An 18,365-nucleotide genomic window follows, 5' to 3' on the forward strand; every position below is an offset into this window, starting at 1 on the left:
AAAAACATGACTGCCTGTCCTCTTTTTTCTTCTTTCTCAATTAAGTCTCTCGTCCCTGCCTCTCTGTGCAGATAGATTGTTCTCTCTGGCCCTGTTTCAATTACGCGACTTCAGTTAATTGAAGGCAAGGTCTGTTAGATTTTGTTGCCTGTAACGTAAGCTGCTAAGTCACCGTTATTCTTTGGCTTCTGACCTTGCTCCGAGGAGTGGCCTCTGATAGCGGGTTACTGACAGTTTGTCTTCCTCCCAGAGGCCATCTCATCCCCGGGAGGGGATCTGTCCCTGGAGGCTGGTAATTCAGAGGACCTCAGTGAGGTCCTCAGTGGCTGTGTACCTTCCCAGAGGTTATTGCAGCACTGGCCACCCCATGACACAAGCAGCAGGCTCTGCTCCAATTAAATCCACAATTGGAAAAGATACAGCCCAAAACAGAAGCTCATTGTATGGAGAACATGACCTTGGGCTTGTTCAGTGACACTGAACACGAGACCCAGGAAGGAGGTAGTTTTAGAGGAAAATAAGGAAGAATAACATCTCCTTATCTATCTGGAGCTCAGCTATGCAGCAATCTAACCTCCTGAAACACAGCCAAAGTCCAGGTAGTAAGTCAGAGAGATCCCCGAGCACCCTCACAGAAGACATAGCACACACACACACAGCTGACTCACCGGAAAGGCAGCCTTTGGTCCTCTCTGGGACCACAAGAAATTCGAAGCACTGGATTAGAAGGAGTGCTGGGGGAAGACACTCTGACAGGAGGAGATGACCCTTTAGACTTGAGATGTTTGCCTGTGCACCCCAGCCCAGACGATCAAGTCATAGAATGCAGTGCCTGTATGGACAATTTTCCTAAAGCTTATCCTGTTTGTGGTTAACCCAGTCTTTATCTCTGTGGCACCTTATCTGGATTCTGACATCTGCTGGTGGCCTTTTTATTTGGAGTCCCATCTTTGGCTTGTTCTTCTCCAACTTGCCACTTGCCTTCCAGGCATTTGGAACTCTTTGTGGCCTTCAGTGATAAACTCCCTCTTCAAGTCTCAGGACAGAAATTGATGCTTACAGTAACGGCTTTCAATTATGCAGGTGAAGCTAAATTATATTCAGGTAACTGAACACATGCCGTAAGGTACTAGAGGGTTTTCTAGGCAAAATTGCTGAAATGTTATTTTGAGAAATAAAATACTCAGTGCTTAAATGGGCAGACCTGTAGCTATGGGGAGAGCTCAACTATTCAGAAGAACAAAGCCTCTGGAATTTCTAGATTCCCTTTGACTACTGTATTACTGGCCACAGGGTTGACAATCTGCTTCCTAGAGGAAGAGAGATAGGATGACTAGGAATAGGTTTTCAGGGTGCTTAGATGATTGTATGGATAATTTATTAGAATTCCTCAGGGCATCGGTTTTAAGCAGGGGGAGTGTGTGTGTGTGTGTGTGTGTGCGCGCGCACGCGCGTGCGCGAGCTCACATGTGGGTGCAGGAGGTGCTTCCCCACCTCTGAATGCCCTGGGGGAGCTTCTACAAGGTCTGTCCACAGTCCCTTTCCTGGAGCTTCTGATTCTCCCTGGAGAGGAAAAGATTTGCCTCTGGACAGACGTTGTTTCGAAAAGCTCTCCTCATGATTCAGATATAGTCATTCTCCATTCTCCATTGGGAATCACAGATTTAAGGCATATCCCAAGTTTTGGGGGTCATTCTGTCCCCTAAAATGTATATGGATCCTCTTTCTAGCGTCCGAATCCCAGGCTAGAAAGACCTAAGAAAGCATTTCCAGGAGTGAGTTCCGAGTTAGTTTTGTCCAGGGCTGTGCATCTGTTGATTTCTCCCTGCCTGGGAGAGTCAGGATACCCGAGCTTCTGTGGAAATCATGTTTAGTTTGGCAAGGCGACTCTCACTCTTCTCCCCTCTACAGAATCGTCTGTCAGAGCTGTGATGAATGGTGGTAATATAAAACCGCACTGTCCTCCTGCTACCTCTGACTTCTGTTATGTGAGCAGGCTCTAAAGAGCATATACTGGTGTGATCATAGTATGACTTCAGACGTACACCAGTATCAGAGGGAATACGAAAGGGATAAAGCCTTCTGATAGGAAGGGAAAGAGGGCAAAAAAGAGGAAAACTGAAAATTTTTCCAAATAGGAGTGACCCTTACCGTATTTTTAGAGATTTATGACAAAGGCAGCCTTTATTGAAATATGCTCCGATAGAGCTCCAGTGCTCTGGGAATGCTTTTGAACCTACTAATATTTAGTAGAGCTCTCAGCGCATTTGGAAGATGGAATACATCTTTCTCTGATTAAGTTGTGCTTGTATTTATGATTAAAATCATGCCCAGAGTTATAGAGGGAAAAAAAATAGGAGAGGGGAATCTTCTTCAATTGAATATCACCAACAAGAGCAAGGGTGTCTGCCGTCTTGGAGGGGGCTCAGCCCCCAATTTCACAAGCAAAGAAATTAATAACTTACATAAGGGTGCCCATGACCTCGTGGCCGTGTGAGACCACCAAAAACTACTTATGTTTAGGGGTGCTGACCTCAGGGGGCCTTGGAAATCCCAGCTATTTCTAGCTTCCTCTCACCAACTTACACCCTTTTCACGCTTATTTCCCAATTCTTTTTTTTTTTAATTGACGTATAGTTGATTTACAATGTTGTGTTAGTTTCTGGTGTACAGCAAAGTGATTCAGTTTATATATATATATATATATATATATATATATATATATATATATATATATATACTTTTTATATATATATATACTTTATATATATATATACTTTTTCAGACTCTTTTCCCTTATAGCTTATTACAAAATATCAAGTATAGTTCCCTGTGCTATACAGTAGGTGCTTGTTGGTTATCTATTTTATATATAGTAGTGAGTATGTGTTAATCCCAAACTCCTGATTTATTCCTCCCCCGCTGCCTTTCCCCTTTGGTAACCAAAAATTTGTTTTCTCTGTCTGTGGGTTTATTTACTGTTCATTTAAAACTTTACCACCTCTAGGATAATAAGATTTGTACCTTTGTAATGTTTCGATGATCTAGTCACTGTATAACAAACTACCCCCAAATTTCATCGCCTCAAATATCAATTATTTTATTGACTTTTAAGAGTCAGAAGCTTGGCTGGGCTGTTCTTCTGCTCCATGTGACTTTGACTGGGGTCACTTGATGGTATTCAGGTAGCAGCTGGTCTGGTCTGGAGGATCTGTGATGAGTTTGCTCATAAGCTTGGAGCTTGGATGGGATGACTGAGCCCCTCCTCCTCTCTAAATGGTTTCAGGAGGTATCCACGGAGTCTTCCCAGAAGAGTAGTCAGGCTTTTTACATGAGGCTCAAGGGGCCAAGTGTCCAAGGCGGAAGCCGCCAATACGCTTAAAAACAAGGCCCAGAACTAGCAGAACATCATTTTCACCTTATTCTATAGATCAAATGACCTACAGCCCAGCCCAGATTCAAAGGGAAAGGAAATAGACCCCAGCTCTTGATGGAAGGAGTGTCAAAGAAGTTGCAGCCATCTTTAATCTGCCACACTAACCCACGGTATGGCGTCACAGTGAGCAAACTCCAAGTGGGCACCTCCTAGCGTTGGCGCCAGAACTGGAGCCAGCCATCTAGAGATAAATCAGACTCAGACTCTGCCTTCCAGTTGTTCAGGGTCTGGTGGAGGAACAGACGTGTAAATGGTGTCCCAATGGTACCGTCTTTCCACTAACAGAGACATACCCAAGGGACTCCTAGAACAAAATTTGGAGAATCCAGAGGAATGCCTCAGAACTCATTCCTTCCAGAAAGGGAGCTGTGAGAATTTGGGGGCAGTCTTGTTTGGACTCCTTGGGTAGACAGGCAGATAATTCCAATACACCGTGTGCCTGACTCAAGAGATTTCTTTGAGCCCGACAATATTTATCGCAGGAATATCTGAACGCATCAGATTGAGATAGGAGCAGGTTTGGTTAGTTACTATGCGCAGCATTTTCTTTTATTCACTCGTTCACTAGTCACCCTTAATGAGACAGCATGGTGTAGTGTTCACTGGTATGGGCGTTGTGATCCAAGTTTTTTTTTTTTTAATAATTCCAATTCTCTTGCTGTTTATTGTAAGGGTGAAATAAAACAGTGTATATGACTGTCGGATGGAGAGTTGGCAGTCAACCTAGTTTAGTTCCCTTCCTTCCTCGTCATCTCTTAGATTTTGACTTCTAAGTCTTTGATTCCCCCAAGAGGAAGAGCTCTCTACAGAATTACCTGCCAAAGTCAGTTGCCAGGTTATCATTCGATTAATTTATTAGCTTGAGACCACTAAAAAAAACCATGCAAAAGAACTCCCTGGGAGGCAATGCGATATACTGGGTTCATACCTCCTACATCATACATCAGGAGAAAAATGTCACCTTCTCACATGGGGCTGGTGTGAGGCCACAAATGTTGGTGTCAGATCTTGGTAGAATACAGTCTGCTGGTAGTTGCCTATTAATCAGTAGAAGATAAACGTGCTGGGATGAAACAAGCTCTGTGGGTTTCCAAGGCACCTTAGATTTCCCGACCATGGCTTTAAGGGGAGCAATGGTGGTGTTTATTTTTGTAGAGGTAGGACATCCAGCTTCAGTTGAAGTCACCTTTGCCTTAACAAAGGAACTCCCCCCTCTACAGAATACTCTGTCAGACCTGTGATGAACAAAAGTAAAATAAAATCTGTCCTCCTGCTGTTTCTGACCTCGTTCTTTAATCCTTGAGATTGATTGATGTATTTATTTATTTTGGCTGTGCTGTGCAGCACGCGGGATCTTAGTTCCCCGACCAGGGATCAAACCCGTGCCCCTGCCGTGGAAGTGCGGAGTCCTAACCACTGGACCACCAGGAAATTCCCAATCCTTGGATTTTAATGCCTAGTTGGATTTGCATTTGTACAGTAATGGGTTTGTCAAATGTGATGAAATCTCATCTTTAGAGTTCCCTTGCAAGGGTATACAAAACAGCGGCTAAATCCTAAGTCATTTATATCCATTTATCTTTGGCTTCAAGCTGTATAGTCCATATGAAATGACTTTTCAGATTTGAGGGTGAAAGAGTGAATTGATGTTTACGGAGCAAAATAAGTAAACAAAGATTGTAGTGGGGAGGAGCGAATCCCCAGCTACTTTTAATGGACATTGTATCTCATCTCCCCGAAAGATTTTAAACGATGCGCACCCCTAAGGCTTTACAGTGATAATTCAAGGTAGATAGCCTTGGCCTGCTTTTTATTTATTATTTATTTATTTATTTTTGGCTACACTGGGTCTCTGTTGCTGTGCGCGGCTTTCTCTAGTTGCAGCGAGCGGGGACCGCTCTTTGTTGAGGTAGGTGGGCTTCTCATTGCGGTGGCTTCTCTTGTTGCGGAGCATGGGCTCTAGGCGCACGGGATTCAGTAGCTGTGGCTCGCGGGCTCAGTAGTTGTGGCTCGCGGGCTTAGTTGCTCCGCGGCATGTGGGATCTTCCCGGACCAGGGCTCGAACCCGAGTCCCCTGCATTGGCAGGCGGATTCTTAACCACTGCGCCACCAGGGAAGCCCTGGCCTGCTTTTTAAGGGACTCTAAAGCTTCAAAATGAAGGGTGAGGTTCCTGTCACTGCAAGGACCACAGCACTAGTGGGGTTAATGAAAATTAACCTTTTCCTAATCCCAAACACGTACGCATGCACATGCGTATATGTGCCATTGTACACGCGCACGCGTGCACACACACAGAGTTCAGCTTTCATTTCTCATATTGCCCAAGGGTGTGTAAAATATAAAGAGGTCAGCCAAGAAACCCGACTGTCTGTTAGATTTGACTTGCAAAAAGTGCTACTGAAAAAAAAATTTATACTGAGCTCCTGTTGTCCAGAATTTTACAACGTACAATCCCCGTAATACTGATCCTAACTCTGGCGCCACGTTGGAGACACACGAGGTATAGTAACCCACTTTAAAAAAAGCCGTGAGGTATAATAAACACTTTGTACAAGGCTATTAACGTCTCAGGTTTTTGCAAACTGATCGAATGACATGCTCGCCTCGTAAGGAAAATTGGATGGTTATCATTTGCATTAGGTTATGACGTTACCCAAAGCCTGTGAACGCTGTGAGCAGACGGGACCCCAAAAATGGTGTGAACAGTAGTCCCTCCCCACTGTATTCAAAGAACTGTTAATAATCGTGCAATGGTAACTAATAATTCTCTGTTCTTTTTTTTTTTTTTTTTTGCGGTACGCGGGCCTCTCACTGTTGTGGCCTCTCCCGTTGCGGAGCACAGGCTCTGGACGCGCAGGCTCAGCGGCCATGGCTCACGGGCCCAGCCGCTCCGCGGCATGTGGGATCTTCCCGGACCCGGGCACGAACCCGTGTCCCCTGCATTGGCAGGCGGACTCTCAACCACTGCGCCACCAGGGAAGCCCATCTCTGTTCTTTTGCGTAGTGCGGCTCAGTAACCGTGTTGAGAATTATCGCTAACCCACGCAGTGCTTACTGTCTGCTGGGCACTATTTTAAGTGCGTTATAAAGATTGATTCATTTAATCCTTATAATAACCTTATGAGGTGGTTACTATTATTATCTTCATTTTACAGATGAGGAAACTGAGGCACAGAGAGGTTGAGAAACTTGCCCAGGCCACACGACTTGGAAGAGGCAGAGCCAGGATTCTAACGCAGGCAGTCTGGCCCCAAAGGCCATGCTGTTGGCTGCTTTGCCCTACTGGTAGGAGGAGTCCAGGGTTTGGAGTTGGGCTAGTGTGAGTTCCAGGTGTGGCTTTCCCCCGTGGGGAGTCTAAGGAAGTCACATCACCGAGATGATTTCTGTATCAGTAAAATGTGGATAAAAGCACCTACTTGACAAGGATTTTGTAAGGCATGGAGAGAATGCATGGAAACTCCTAGCACAATATTAGTCGACTCAATGGTTACTATTATTATGATTAGTATTGTTTCCAAAGCACTGACTTTGAACTTTTATCAGAAACAATCTCTTAAATCTATGATCTGCTCCAAATCTCTTAGGAATGATGACTCACCTTAGCCCCTAGTGCTGCAGGTCCTGGGTTTGCAGTGGCTGCCCCGGAACTTAGCTTCAGGACTTCCTTAGATAAGATTTTCAACTCACTCTGTGTGTGGTGGTCTTATTCAATTGCTGGTGAGTAGCTCTGGGTAGGAACGAAGAGGAACATTGCAGCCAGTCAGCCCTGGGTTCACCTTTCACCTGTTTTATTTAGTAGCTTTCTGGTCTTACAAATCACTCATCTCTCTGAGCCTCAGATTTTCTTCCACCCCTGGAGGTTGACAGTTCTTGTCTAATGAGTTGCTGTGAGGAGAACACAGCTGTAAAGTGTCTGGCACGTTGGCTGAGTCAGGAGTGGATATTTTCACCAGGGTTTTGCTGGTCATGTAGAACATGGTTTATACTTCCCCTAGAGGGGGGTTGTGATGGTAAAACTACTCCACAATGATGTCAGTTGTCTCTGATTGGATGATGTCATTCATCTCTGATTGGATGAGGTGTCATCTGACCCATTTCCGGGGATCAGTGGAGCAGAGCAGGATTATGGGAAGAGCCGTGGTGTTAGCGTTCTGGGTCTTTGCTTTATCAAAACTCCAAGGGCAGCTGCGATGAGTTGGGGGCTGTGATGTGTCTTGCTTTTCTTTTTGAAGAAACCATTACAGAGTGACTGACCCCAGTGGGGATGTCTTTTTACCTCATCCCTGGCCCCATGGCTACCTCTGCCTGCCTCACCACCACACGACTAGGCTTGGCACCTGCTTCCTGGATTGATTTCAGTAGTTTTATTTCCATCTTGTAAATGTCTGTCAACTTTGCTATAACTCCACCAGGGCAAAAGTTGTTCCAAGGGAGGATATGTGTTTATTTCCTGATAGCAAGAGTAATCAGAATATTTGGGGGGAACTTTGGGTTCTAGAACTGTGTTCACAGCCTACAAATACATAATTGAGAATTCCTTCAACGGGGACAAATCTGGATTTTTTTTGAAAGGTACTATTGGCTTTTTAAAACTGCCAAAGTTCTAAATAAGAGGAACATAAAAAGTAATTAAGTTGATTTTCCTATATAATGGCAGTTTTTCAAAAATGGAACCGAAATCCAACCACTTTTCCCATCTCTGCTGCTACTACCCTGGTCCCAGGGGTTCTTGTCTCTTGCTTGGGCTTTTGCAGTGGCCTCGTCTCGCTGTTTGCACCTGGCCACCTTCGAGGCTGTTTGCAACACAGCGGTGAGGGCGATCTCTGCCGAGAGGTTGGTCCGATCCAAATCCCCTGGTCAGAGCCCTGTCGTGGCTTCTTACCTCACTCCGCGTAGGAGCTAAAGGCCTTCTTGTGCCTTAGGCTTTCCCTGGCCTATTGCTCACTCGCCCCCGCCAGCCATGACTTCCCCCACTCAGGGGGCTCCCCCATCCCGGCCTCTTTGCTGTTCCTCAGACACCCTGGGCTCACCCCCTTCTAAAGCCTGTGGCTGCCGTTCCCTCTGCCTGCAGTGCTCTGTGGCATTTTCCAGAAGGCTCCCTCTCTTCATTCCTTCAGATCTTTCCTCGAATGTCACCTGCCCAGATACCTTCCTAGCCAACCTGTCTGACATCTCAGGGTCCCTCTTCCCAACACTTCCCGTCCCTGTTCTCCACATTTCTCCTCCATTCTCTTGTCACATGCTGTACCTGATCTTCTCCACCTTCATCTTGTTTATGGTCTTGTCTCCACCTCTAGAGATAATCTCCCTAAACAGCACCTGGTGCATAGATGATGTTCAATAAATGTCTTTGAATACATTGAAGAAACATTTCAAAATAAGATTTAAGTACAAGGAATATATATATTTATAACTGCATCACTTTGTTGTACACCTGCAACTAACACAACATTATAAATCAACTAGACCCCAATAAAAATTAAAAAAAAAAAAAGAGTTAAGTACAAGGAACATTGTGGAAATAAGCGTGTAACATCATCAGGGGACTCTCGAGAAACATCAATTATTTGGATTTGGAAATTCCGCTAGGTTTGTTTTAAAGATACCTCTGTAGCTATTAATGAAGAAAGAAATGTTGATAGCTACCCATTTTCTGTTACTTATTCAGAGCTACTTCTGGTTAAGTGAATAATAACCATGTGAGAAAAATACATATATATACATATATATATATATATATATAAAATACAGTAATGAAACTGATACTCTTGGGTAACCCATAAACACAGTAGGAAAACCATGCTCTTTATTTTTTGAGATTCATTACTTTAGATGTGTGGCACATGCCTCTTTCCTTGCCTGTGCGGATGTGACTTGTGTCTGGTTGAATCGTTTACTCTGCTGTGTGATTTATATCTGATGCTCTTGTGAATGAGGTCGAGCTGCAGCATCACAGAGACTTCCGTTTACACAAAGGACTCCTTCATCCCTCAGACCTGCAGAGATGCATTTGCTTGTTTATGCACATGTGCAGTCAGCACAAAGGCCCGTGTGTGGAGAATGAAAAAAGTGAAGGAAAAAATAGGGAATTATGAGGTGTTTTCATCACAGAGGAGAGGCTTTCCTCTGTGTGTGTGTGTGTGTGTGTGTGTGTGTGTGTGCGCGTGTAGCTTGCTGGTGTCATTTCCATAAAGGTCATTAAAGACCTCTGTCTGCCGTACTTTTACTGCACATGGATCCGTGTAATACAGAAACATACCAATGTACATCACGTTGTACTGTAACGAGAAAGAGTTAATATCGGGACATAATAATGTAGATATCCCAGCTCCAAAGAGACTGTATTTTTAATGGGAGTCTTTCTTTTGAAGCTGATGTGTATTCCATAAGTGTGTGCTATGCAGGCTCTTGTGAAGCCCTTGTGAAGTATGCATTCCTTACGACCTCTTAGAGGGATGCAGTCATAAAGGAGCTGCAGGACGTGGTAATGGGAGAAGTAGGATAAGAGCTGGGTCTGTTAGGCCACTTTCCGAAGGATAATCATGCAGTGTGTCAGTTTGTTAGACACGCCCAAGGTGACCCAGCGCTGTTCAAGGAGGCTGCAATTAAACAGGGACAAAGGGCTATGTTTATGCCTCAGTGGAAGAGAAGCCGTTTACCCAGTTCTGATTCTAAGACCCCACTTTCTAGTACTTGGAAATTCTACTTTCTTGCTTTTTCTCATCATTTTCATTCCCACAATATGTTAAGTAGAAAGGGTAAAATACGTATAAAATTGCTTACATTGTCAGGTGATTCTTTGTCATCATAGATAGATAGATAGATACAGATATGGATATATAGATATAGATGTCTGTTTATCTATGAAGTCTCTGTGAGGCGAATGTCCATGTGTATGTGTAAAATTCTGAGAAGTTGTTTCTATCACTCTAAATGACTGATTGTTCAGGGGCTTGTATATCACTTGATCATATATGTCTTTCTAATGAAGTCTGTTAGTCAATAAGAATTTACCAAGGATGGACTGTGTAAACTACAGTGGAAAAAACTCTGTGGAAGAATAAAAAGGAGTGTTTTTTGCTTTGAAGAACTTCCCCGTCAGATCAAGCATCAGAACATACACATCCCACGGTAATGCATGAACACCTACTGTTATAGGTTGAATTGTGTCCCTTCAAAAAAGATATGTGGATGTCCTGACCTTCAGCATCCCGTAACGTGACCTTATCTGGAAACAGGCTCGTTGCAGATGTAATTAGTTAAATTAACATGAGGTTACACCGGAGTAGGGTAGGCCTCTAATCCTATATGGTCAGGGTCCTAAGAAGACAGGCATGTGCACATGCAAAGATGCTCAACACCCCTAATTATTAGAGAAATGCAAATCAGAACTACAGTGAGTTATCACCTCACAGCAGTCAGAATGGCCATCATCAAGATGTCTACAAATAACAAATGCTGGAGAGGATGTAGAGAAAAGGGAACCCTCTTGCACTGTTGGTAGGAATGTAAATTGGTACAGCCGCTATGGAGAACAGTATGGAGGTTCCTTAAAAAACTAAAAATAGAGCTACCATATGATCCTGCAGTCCCACTCCTGGGCATATATATGGAGAAAACTCTAATTGGAAAAGATACGTGCACCTCAGTGTTCATAGCAGCACTATTTACAATAGCCAAGACACAGAAGCAACCTAAGTTAACACTGACAGATGAATGGATAAAGAAGATGTGGTACATATATACAATGGAATACTACTCAGCCATAAAAAAGAATGAAATAATGCCATTTGCAGCAACATGGATGGACCTAGAGATGATCATACTGAGGAAGTGATGGTTTATGTTTGCCTGACTTCAAAGCCTATGAGCCTTTTCCCTACACTAATGATTTCCAAAGGCACTTGGCAAGCACCATGGGTTCTTCTAAGGAACCACAGAGGGTATGGAATGGGTCGGCAAAGATGGGCAGGACTCTGGCTTAAACTGGGCCTCACACCTTACGTACACTAGTGAAGTTCTACTTTGCTCTGCTGTATACAACACGAGACAGTGTGTTGATTAAAGAAAACAAGGCCAACCAGAAAAGAAGTAACTATGGATACAGCAACAGGTTATGGCTTTGGCTCTATACAATTTAATACTGTTATCATCAAACTGATGAAGACATTGCATGCACAGCGGTTGATACTGTGGCAAGGATAGTTTAGAGGTTGAAGAGCAAACAAGGTTCAGAGAGATTCTAAAATGCTAAAAACCCAGAGCAGATAAGAAGTTCAAAGTTAACGGAGATATATGTGGAATTTGCATTTAGGTTCAAAAATGAATTGCGTCAATATAGACTAGAACAGTAGTTCTCCGAGTGGCCCTTAGACCAGCAGCTTGTGCATCACCTAGGAACATGTTAGAAATGCAAATTCTTGCGCGCCAGCTTCATCCCTATTAAATCAGAAACTCTATAGATGTTTTAATAAGCCCTCCAGATGTGTCTAATGCAGGCTAAAGTTGGAGAACCACTGGTTAGAAAAACCAACCTTCCTTCTCTCTTTGCCTTCCTTCATTTCTTCGTCTTTATTCCATGTCCTTCCCAAGAAAGGACTTGGGGTGGAAAATCTGACTTAATGATTTGTGTAAGAACAAAGGTTTTATTTTACAAGAAGTTTGGAATCAATGGTGTGATGTGGCTCCTGCCCAAAATAAATAGTTTGCATTAAAAATAGTGACCAGAACAAGGGAAGCATGAGGCTCCCCCATCCCCATTTGGCATATTCTGTGTATTCGCCATATTCTGCTAGACTGTACCTTGAATCTGTTGAGGAACTGATTTTAAGAGGGACATTGAAAAGGGGCTTGACAAGGGTGGAAAGCACCACAAACCTTGTCTTGAAGGAAGAAGTTGGGGGAAGCCATCTCCTGTGATGGGAGGCTGACATAGAGAAGAAACAGAATTTTTCATCTTGTTCCAGATAGCAAAATACGTACAATGTTCAAAAGCCCCCTCAACTGGTATGAACAGGGCAAGATGTTTCCAGACTTTTCCTACAGGGCTTTGGTAACCCAGGTAAGTCCTTCAGGCTTCTTCTCCTCCTGCTGTAGTATTGAGATAATAAGGGCTAGGATATCTACCTCACAGTGTTTTGTGAAGACTGAAAAATGTGAAAATGTTTCACATTTTTGAAAAGCTGACATCATTGTATGAAGATGAGGCAATGGTACTATTATTAACTAAGACCAGTTGATGGAAGGTTTAAGTCCAAGATAAAGAAAAATTTCAACCTGCCAGTTGGCCCAAAGTGGGATGATCTTTTTCAACAAGTAGCAAGTTCACTGTCTTGAGAGATCTTCAGATAAAGCCAGAGATGTTAGAGGATGAATTGTCTTGAGTTGGAGAGACGGCCCCTAAGTGCCTCACTGACACGTGTTTCATGACACGGACGTTAGTGCGTGAGATGAGGCAGATCTAAGAGAATGGTGCTCAGAGCCAGCGGAGTGAACATTTAATTCAGCATTTCCTCATCACTCCGTGCACACCACTGCAAACATTTTAAACCCTGAAATATATTTAAACATTAAGTACATTAAAAACATTTAAAAGGAACAAGATGGGCCCACACTTGTTAAGCTGGTGTCAGTTTTTCTCTCCAGCCCTATTGTTAAATTTCTCTTTCCATTAGAAGTCTGGTTGAATGGGCCCCTGGGTCCTTCTGTAGATCTGTTGATGTCTGAATATGGAAAGTAAAATCGAATCCCCAATGCTTTCTTATAGCTTTTTGCGATGTCTCATAGGAATGGAAGAGGTGTCTTTCAGAGGTTTGAGCCAAATCCTGAGTTGATTTATAGCATTATTCCTTTAAGACTAAGCTCTCCTCTGGCTATAATTTTGCATCTAGAGTTCTGTTTCTTTTTTTCTTTTTTTTTTTTTCTTTTGGCCCTAAACTATTGGGTAACATCAGCGACTTTTGCCTCTCTCCACTCCCTAATTGGCTGGTTTCCAGTGGCAGAGAGATGAATGGATCCTTTTGTGTAGGGAGTTTTGTAATTCAGGGAAGAACTGAGAGCTTTGCCAAAGGCGATATGTGGTATTTTACACATATTACAGATAATGTGTATATATCAATAACGTAATGAAGGTACCATTCAAGCATGGCTGTGGGTGGTAGCAAGAGACAGCTAAATCTCATTTTTAATATATTAGAAGCTCTCTTCTAATTCAATCAGGAACAGTTGTTGTTCTGTTATTTAAAGACAAAAAAAGTCAGTTCAAGCAGGGAATTATAAAAACATGAGTTGGGGGGCAAACTTTATATTTTAATTTAAAACATATGTATGTGTATATATGTGTACAACACACACACACAAACACAATTTAAATGCTGAGTTTTCTATAAAATACTGAGGACTTTTCATTGACTGTGGCTCTGCCTGTTGCAATCCACGTCTTATTTTTTGCCTAAACCACATCCATAGTGCATCATCAATACTTTCTAGTTTTTAGTTTCTTTGAAGAAGAGAGAGACGTTTCAGGACAATTGCTAAGCAAACCGAGTGCAGGATCCTTCTAGATTTTTAACATATGATTTCCTTCTTTGATAGTTATCTCTCCCACATCTAAAATTGGAAAAAAATATATATTGTGGTAAAATATACATAACATAAAATTTACCTTAACCATTTTTTAAAGTATACTATTCAGAGACATCAAGTAAATTTACAATGTTGTACAACCATCACTGCTATCCATTTCCAGAAATTTTTCATTATCCTAAATGGAAACTCTGTGCCCATAAAAAAAATAACTCCCCATTCCCATTACCCCCAGCCCCTGATAACCTCTAATTCTACTTTATACCTTCATGAATTTGCCTATTCTAGTTATCTCATATAAGTGAAATCGTATAATATTTCTCCTTTTGTGTCTGGCTTATTTTACTTGGCATAAAGTTTACAAGATTCATCCATGCTGTCATATGTCAGCATTTCATTACTTTTCGTGGCTGAATAATATTCCATTGTATGTATATACTCCATTTTGTGTATCCATATATCTGTTGATGGACACTTAGGTTGTTTTCATCATTCAACTATTGTGATTAATGCTGCTGTGAACATTGGTGTACAAGTATCTGTTTGAGTCCCTATTTTCAATTCTTTTGGGTATATACCTAGCAGTAGAATTGCTAGATCATATGGTAATTTCATGTTTACCTTTTTTGAGGACCCACCAAACTGTTTTTCAAAAAAAAATTTTTTTTAAGCAACTTGTCTTTATGAAGACTTTCTAAGGCATTCAGCTTGGTTCTCACAGAAGCAACAGCTCTCTTTACATTTGGTCCTATATTTCCTCAGTTTCTAGACCATCTAATTAACTCGTATAATTACAATATCATGGATTCCCTGGTGGTCCAGTGGTTAAGACTCCACACTTCCAATGTGGGGGGGTGTGGGTTCGATCCCTGGTCGGGGAACTAAGATCCCGCATGCTGCGTGGTCAAAAAAATACAATATCAAGTCCAACTATCATTAACAGGTTTAGAAACATATACAATTGATACTTGCTAAGCATGCAACTCAACTGCTAAGACCAGAAGTCCTTGGAACATACTAGAGCGTAGCTTTCTGGCAGTAAGCCCCAGGGTGCTCTGGGAATCAGCCAATACCTATTACAGAACAAATGGAGTATATTGGTTAATCTGTCCAGTCAAATGGAGGCCAGTTAAGAGAGCTTTTACCATTCAATTAAATTACCTTTGTCATGATAAGATATATAAAGGAATTTAGAAATGACTGTGGCTCTAGGAAAAAAAAAAAAACAGCTGCACATCCAGGACTGTTAACATTCAATACACTTGTTGTTGGGAGACTGGAAAAAGGCACACAGCAAAGGCTAAAACAGAATGGGAAGTTGACCAAGGTGGTCATTTTTGTATCAACTCTTGAATTTAAGAAAGTTCTAATCGATAAGAGCCGTAGGTTAATTTTCTTCCTTTACAGCTTCACTTAGCGTGGGTGATAAATGGAAGATAAACAAAGAATAGGGAGATCATGCCTATTCTTAGAAAGAAAATACCTTTCAGGTTAAGATTCAAGACTTGAGGATATGGGGAGGGGGAAGGGGAAGCTGTGACAAAGTGAGAGAGTGGCATGGACATATATACACTACCAAATGTAAAATAGATAGCTAGTGGGAAGCAGCTGCATAGCACAGGGAGATCAGCTCGGTGCTTTGTGACCACCTAGAGGGGTGGGATAGGGAGGGTGGGAGGGAGGGAGACGCAAGAGGGAAGAGACTTGGGAACATATGTATATGTATAGCTGATTCACTTTGTTATAAAGCGGAAACTAACACACCATTGTAAAGCAATTATACTCCAATAAACATGTTTAAAAAGAAAAAGACTTTGGGATGTGATTAGAAGGTTTTCTAGCCAGTTCTGAAATGAAATCACCGAGCTGTAGGAGGAGTACTTTTATACAGCATCATCCATCCTTGTTGGCGACCCAAATGATTAAAGGTTTGGGAAATTGCCCCTCTAAATATGGGCTAAAGGAACTGGGTTTATTTAGCTTAGAGAGGTAGACTGAGCATGCTGAGGGGGACTTAATAATAGTCTCCAAGAATATGAGGGATATTCTATGAGTGATGGAAAGCAGCTGTTTCCTGTTTCCACTGAGGGCTGGATAAGAAAGAATAGAGTTAAATTGCAACAAGTGCGTTTAAGAACTACTTGGCCATAAAGTTCAAGACAACAAACCCACAAGACCAAAGTCACTTCTCTGTTTCAGAATTATGTAGCTCACTAGCTATCTTTCTTGGGTGCTTTCAACTGGCCTGTTCTTGAACTAGTAGAAAGATATGGAGGACCTTTCACCTGTGTGAGAGTATGAAGTTGTCCAGTGTCAGAACCTACCCGTGTTCCGTGGCTGAGGAAGCCCTTATCTTCTAAGGAGATTTAAAAAGAAAAGAAATTCAGGATCTCTTTGCTCCCCCTTCATCTGCTTTTAAAGCCAGATAATCTAGATCTGCTTCTATATGAGATGAAAACTTTCCATAGATTTGCCAGTGTGTGTTTTTTTCTGCCCACTTGGTCAATGTTGTCACGACTTTAAAAAAAGTTCTGTGTTTTTAGTGAGATTGTGTATACACATACATGTGTATACGTACATGTATATAGGCATGTGTGTATATATGGTGTCTTAAGATATGAGATATAGACACATATATCTCATAGATATTGTAGATATTTGATATATGATATAGATATATATTTATCATATGTAATTAATTCAACAATGAAAGCAATGTTTCATTCTAGACAGTGTATCTGTGCGTGTTAGGGATATGAAGATGAATAAGATATACACCATGGGGCTTCCCTCGTGGCGCAGTGGTTGAGAGTCCGCCTGCCGATGCAGGGGACACGGGTTCGTGCCCCGGTCCGGGAAGATCCCACATGCCGCGGAGTGGCTGGGCCCGTGAGCCATGGCCGCTGAGCCTGCGCATCCGGAGCCTGTGCTCCGCAACAGGAGAGGCCACGACAGTGAGAGGCCCGTGTACCACACACAAAAAAAAGATATATACCATGCTAATTAGGAACAAAGCAAATAAATACACAAAGCATTACAAAATAATGCATCATTCTAGAAAGTCAGGTAGGGGAAGAAATTTAAAGACAGAAAAGTGAGTTTGGGGAATGTTACTAGTCTTTAGTCAACGAGGCAGATGGAAATGCCTGAAACTTCTTCTCAACTATTGTTTCACCATTGTTATCCGGTGTTAGGTGAATTTTACTGTTTATTCTGAATTGGATAAAGGGGTGTCTTATTTGCCCAGCTAGGAGTGTTTTCAAGGCAAGGTTTCATTTCCAGAGGATTGACTGCTGTTGGGTTATATCTGGAAAATTATAGGTTTTTATCAGCATTAACTGTGTTTGTGTTCCACGTGGGATATTTTCATCTTGTACCAACATTTACTATAAGCTTATTAGAAATGTTTGCCTCTGTCTTTGAGTGTTCTCTGGCATCTGGGAAGCGGGGGGGTGGACCGTAATCCAGCCCTGACTCCCACAACTCTTTTGGTCTTCAGAAATCCAGCATTGAAGCAGGAAAAATGACCTGGGGTTGCTTTAAATCACTCATTCACTGTGAAGCTTTGGGCAAGTTACTTAACCTCTCTGAGTCTCACTTTCCTTCATCTACCTGACAAGAATGTTTTCAGGACTAAATTAAATGCAATAGTGTGCTCCAAGCTCAGAGCTCATGTGCCCGGCCCTTAAGTCATTGATTCACAAAGGGCATCTCTTGCCTATGGTAGCATCATGATTGCCTCTAGATTCTCTTCCCTCGTGGGCTTTGCTGGACCTTAGGGACAGGTTTGTAGGGTAGGGTTGGTTTAAAATTCACGAAGGCACCCGAAGTCCAATTGTATGATTTTTTTCCCCTTTTCTATGCTTACTCAATCCAGAAAAAAAAAGTCCACTCTAATGCCAGATGTTCCAGGAAGCGTTTGTTGTCAAACTACTTGAAACAAATGATGTGCACACATGGAAGGAAAGTGTGTTGTAAAATCAGCAGGAAGATTATGCTTTTTTTTTTTTTTACAAGGTTTAAAGGAGAATAAATCAGTCTTCTAGATATGCAGGTAGTCATTTAATAGACATTGATTAAATCGAGTGCTGTGCTTTGAAATGATATCAAATTGAAGACATGATCCTTGCCCTGGGAGGGTTTATGAACTTGTTGGAGAGACCAAACATGTATATATGAAATGACCACAGAATGGTTAGACTCAATCTCAGGAAAGGAAGTATAAAACAACAGGGCTTGAGCCCGTAAGTACTGAGGAAAGGCAGGATACAGGCTTGGCTAGGGATTTAATATAGTTCTTGGAGACTTAAGGTCGTGGTTTGACGGGTTCATAAAACAGTATCG

At 42.2% G+C, this 18,365-nt stretch overlaps 1 protein-coding gene across 3 annotated transcripts in view; it reads left to right on the forward strand.

Moving 5' to 3' along the window:
• Window positions 1-18,365, forward strand: part of TGFB2 (transforming growth factor beta 2) — an 83,880-nt gene that overhangs the window by 55,245 nt on the left and 10,270 nt on the right. The window lies entirely within an intron of this gene.

Source organism: Globicephala melas, chromosome 1 (assembly GCF_963455315.2).
Source record: "Globicephala melas chromosome 1, mGloMel1.2, whole genome shotgun sequence".
Classification (NCBI taxonomy): Eukaryota; Metazoa; Chordata; class Mammalia; order Artiodactyla; family Delphinidae; genus Globicephala; species Globicephala melas.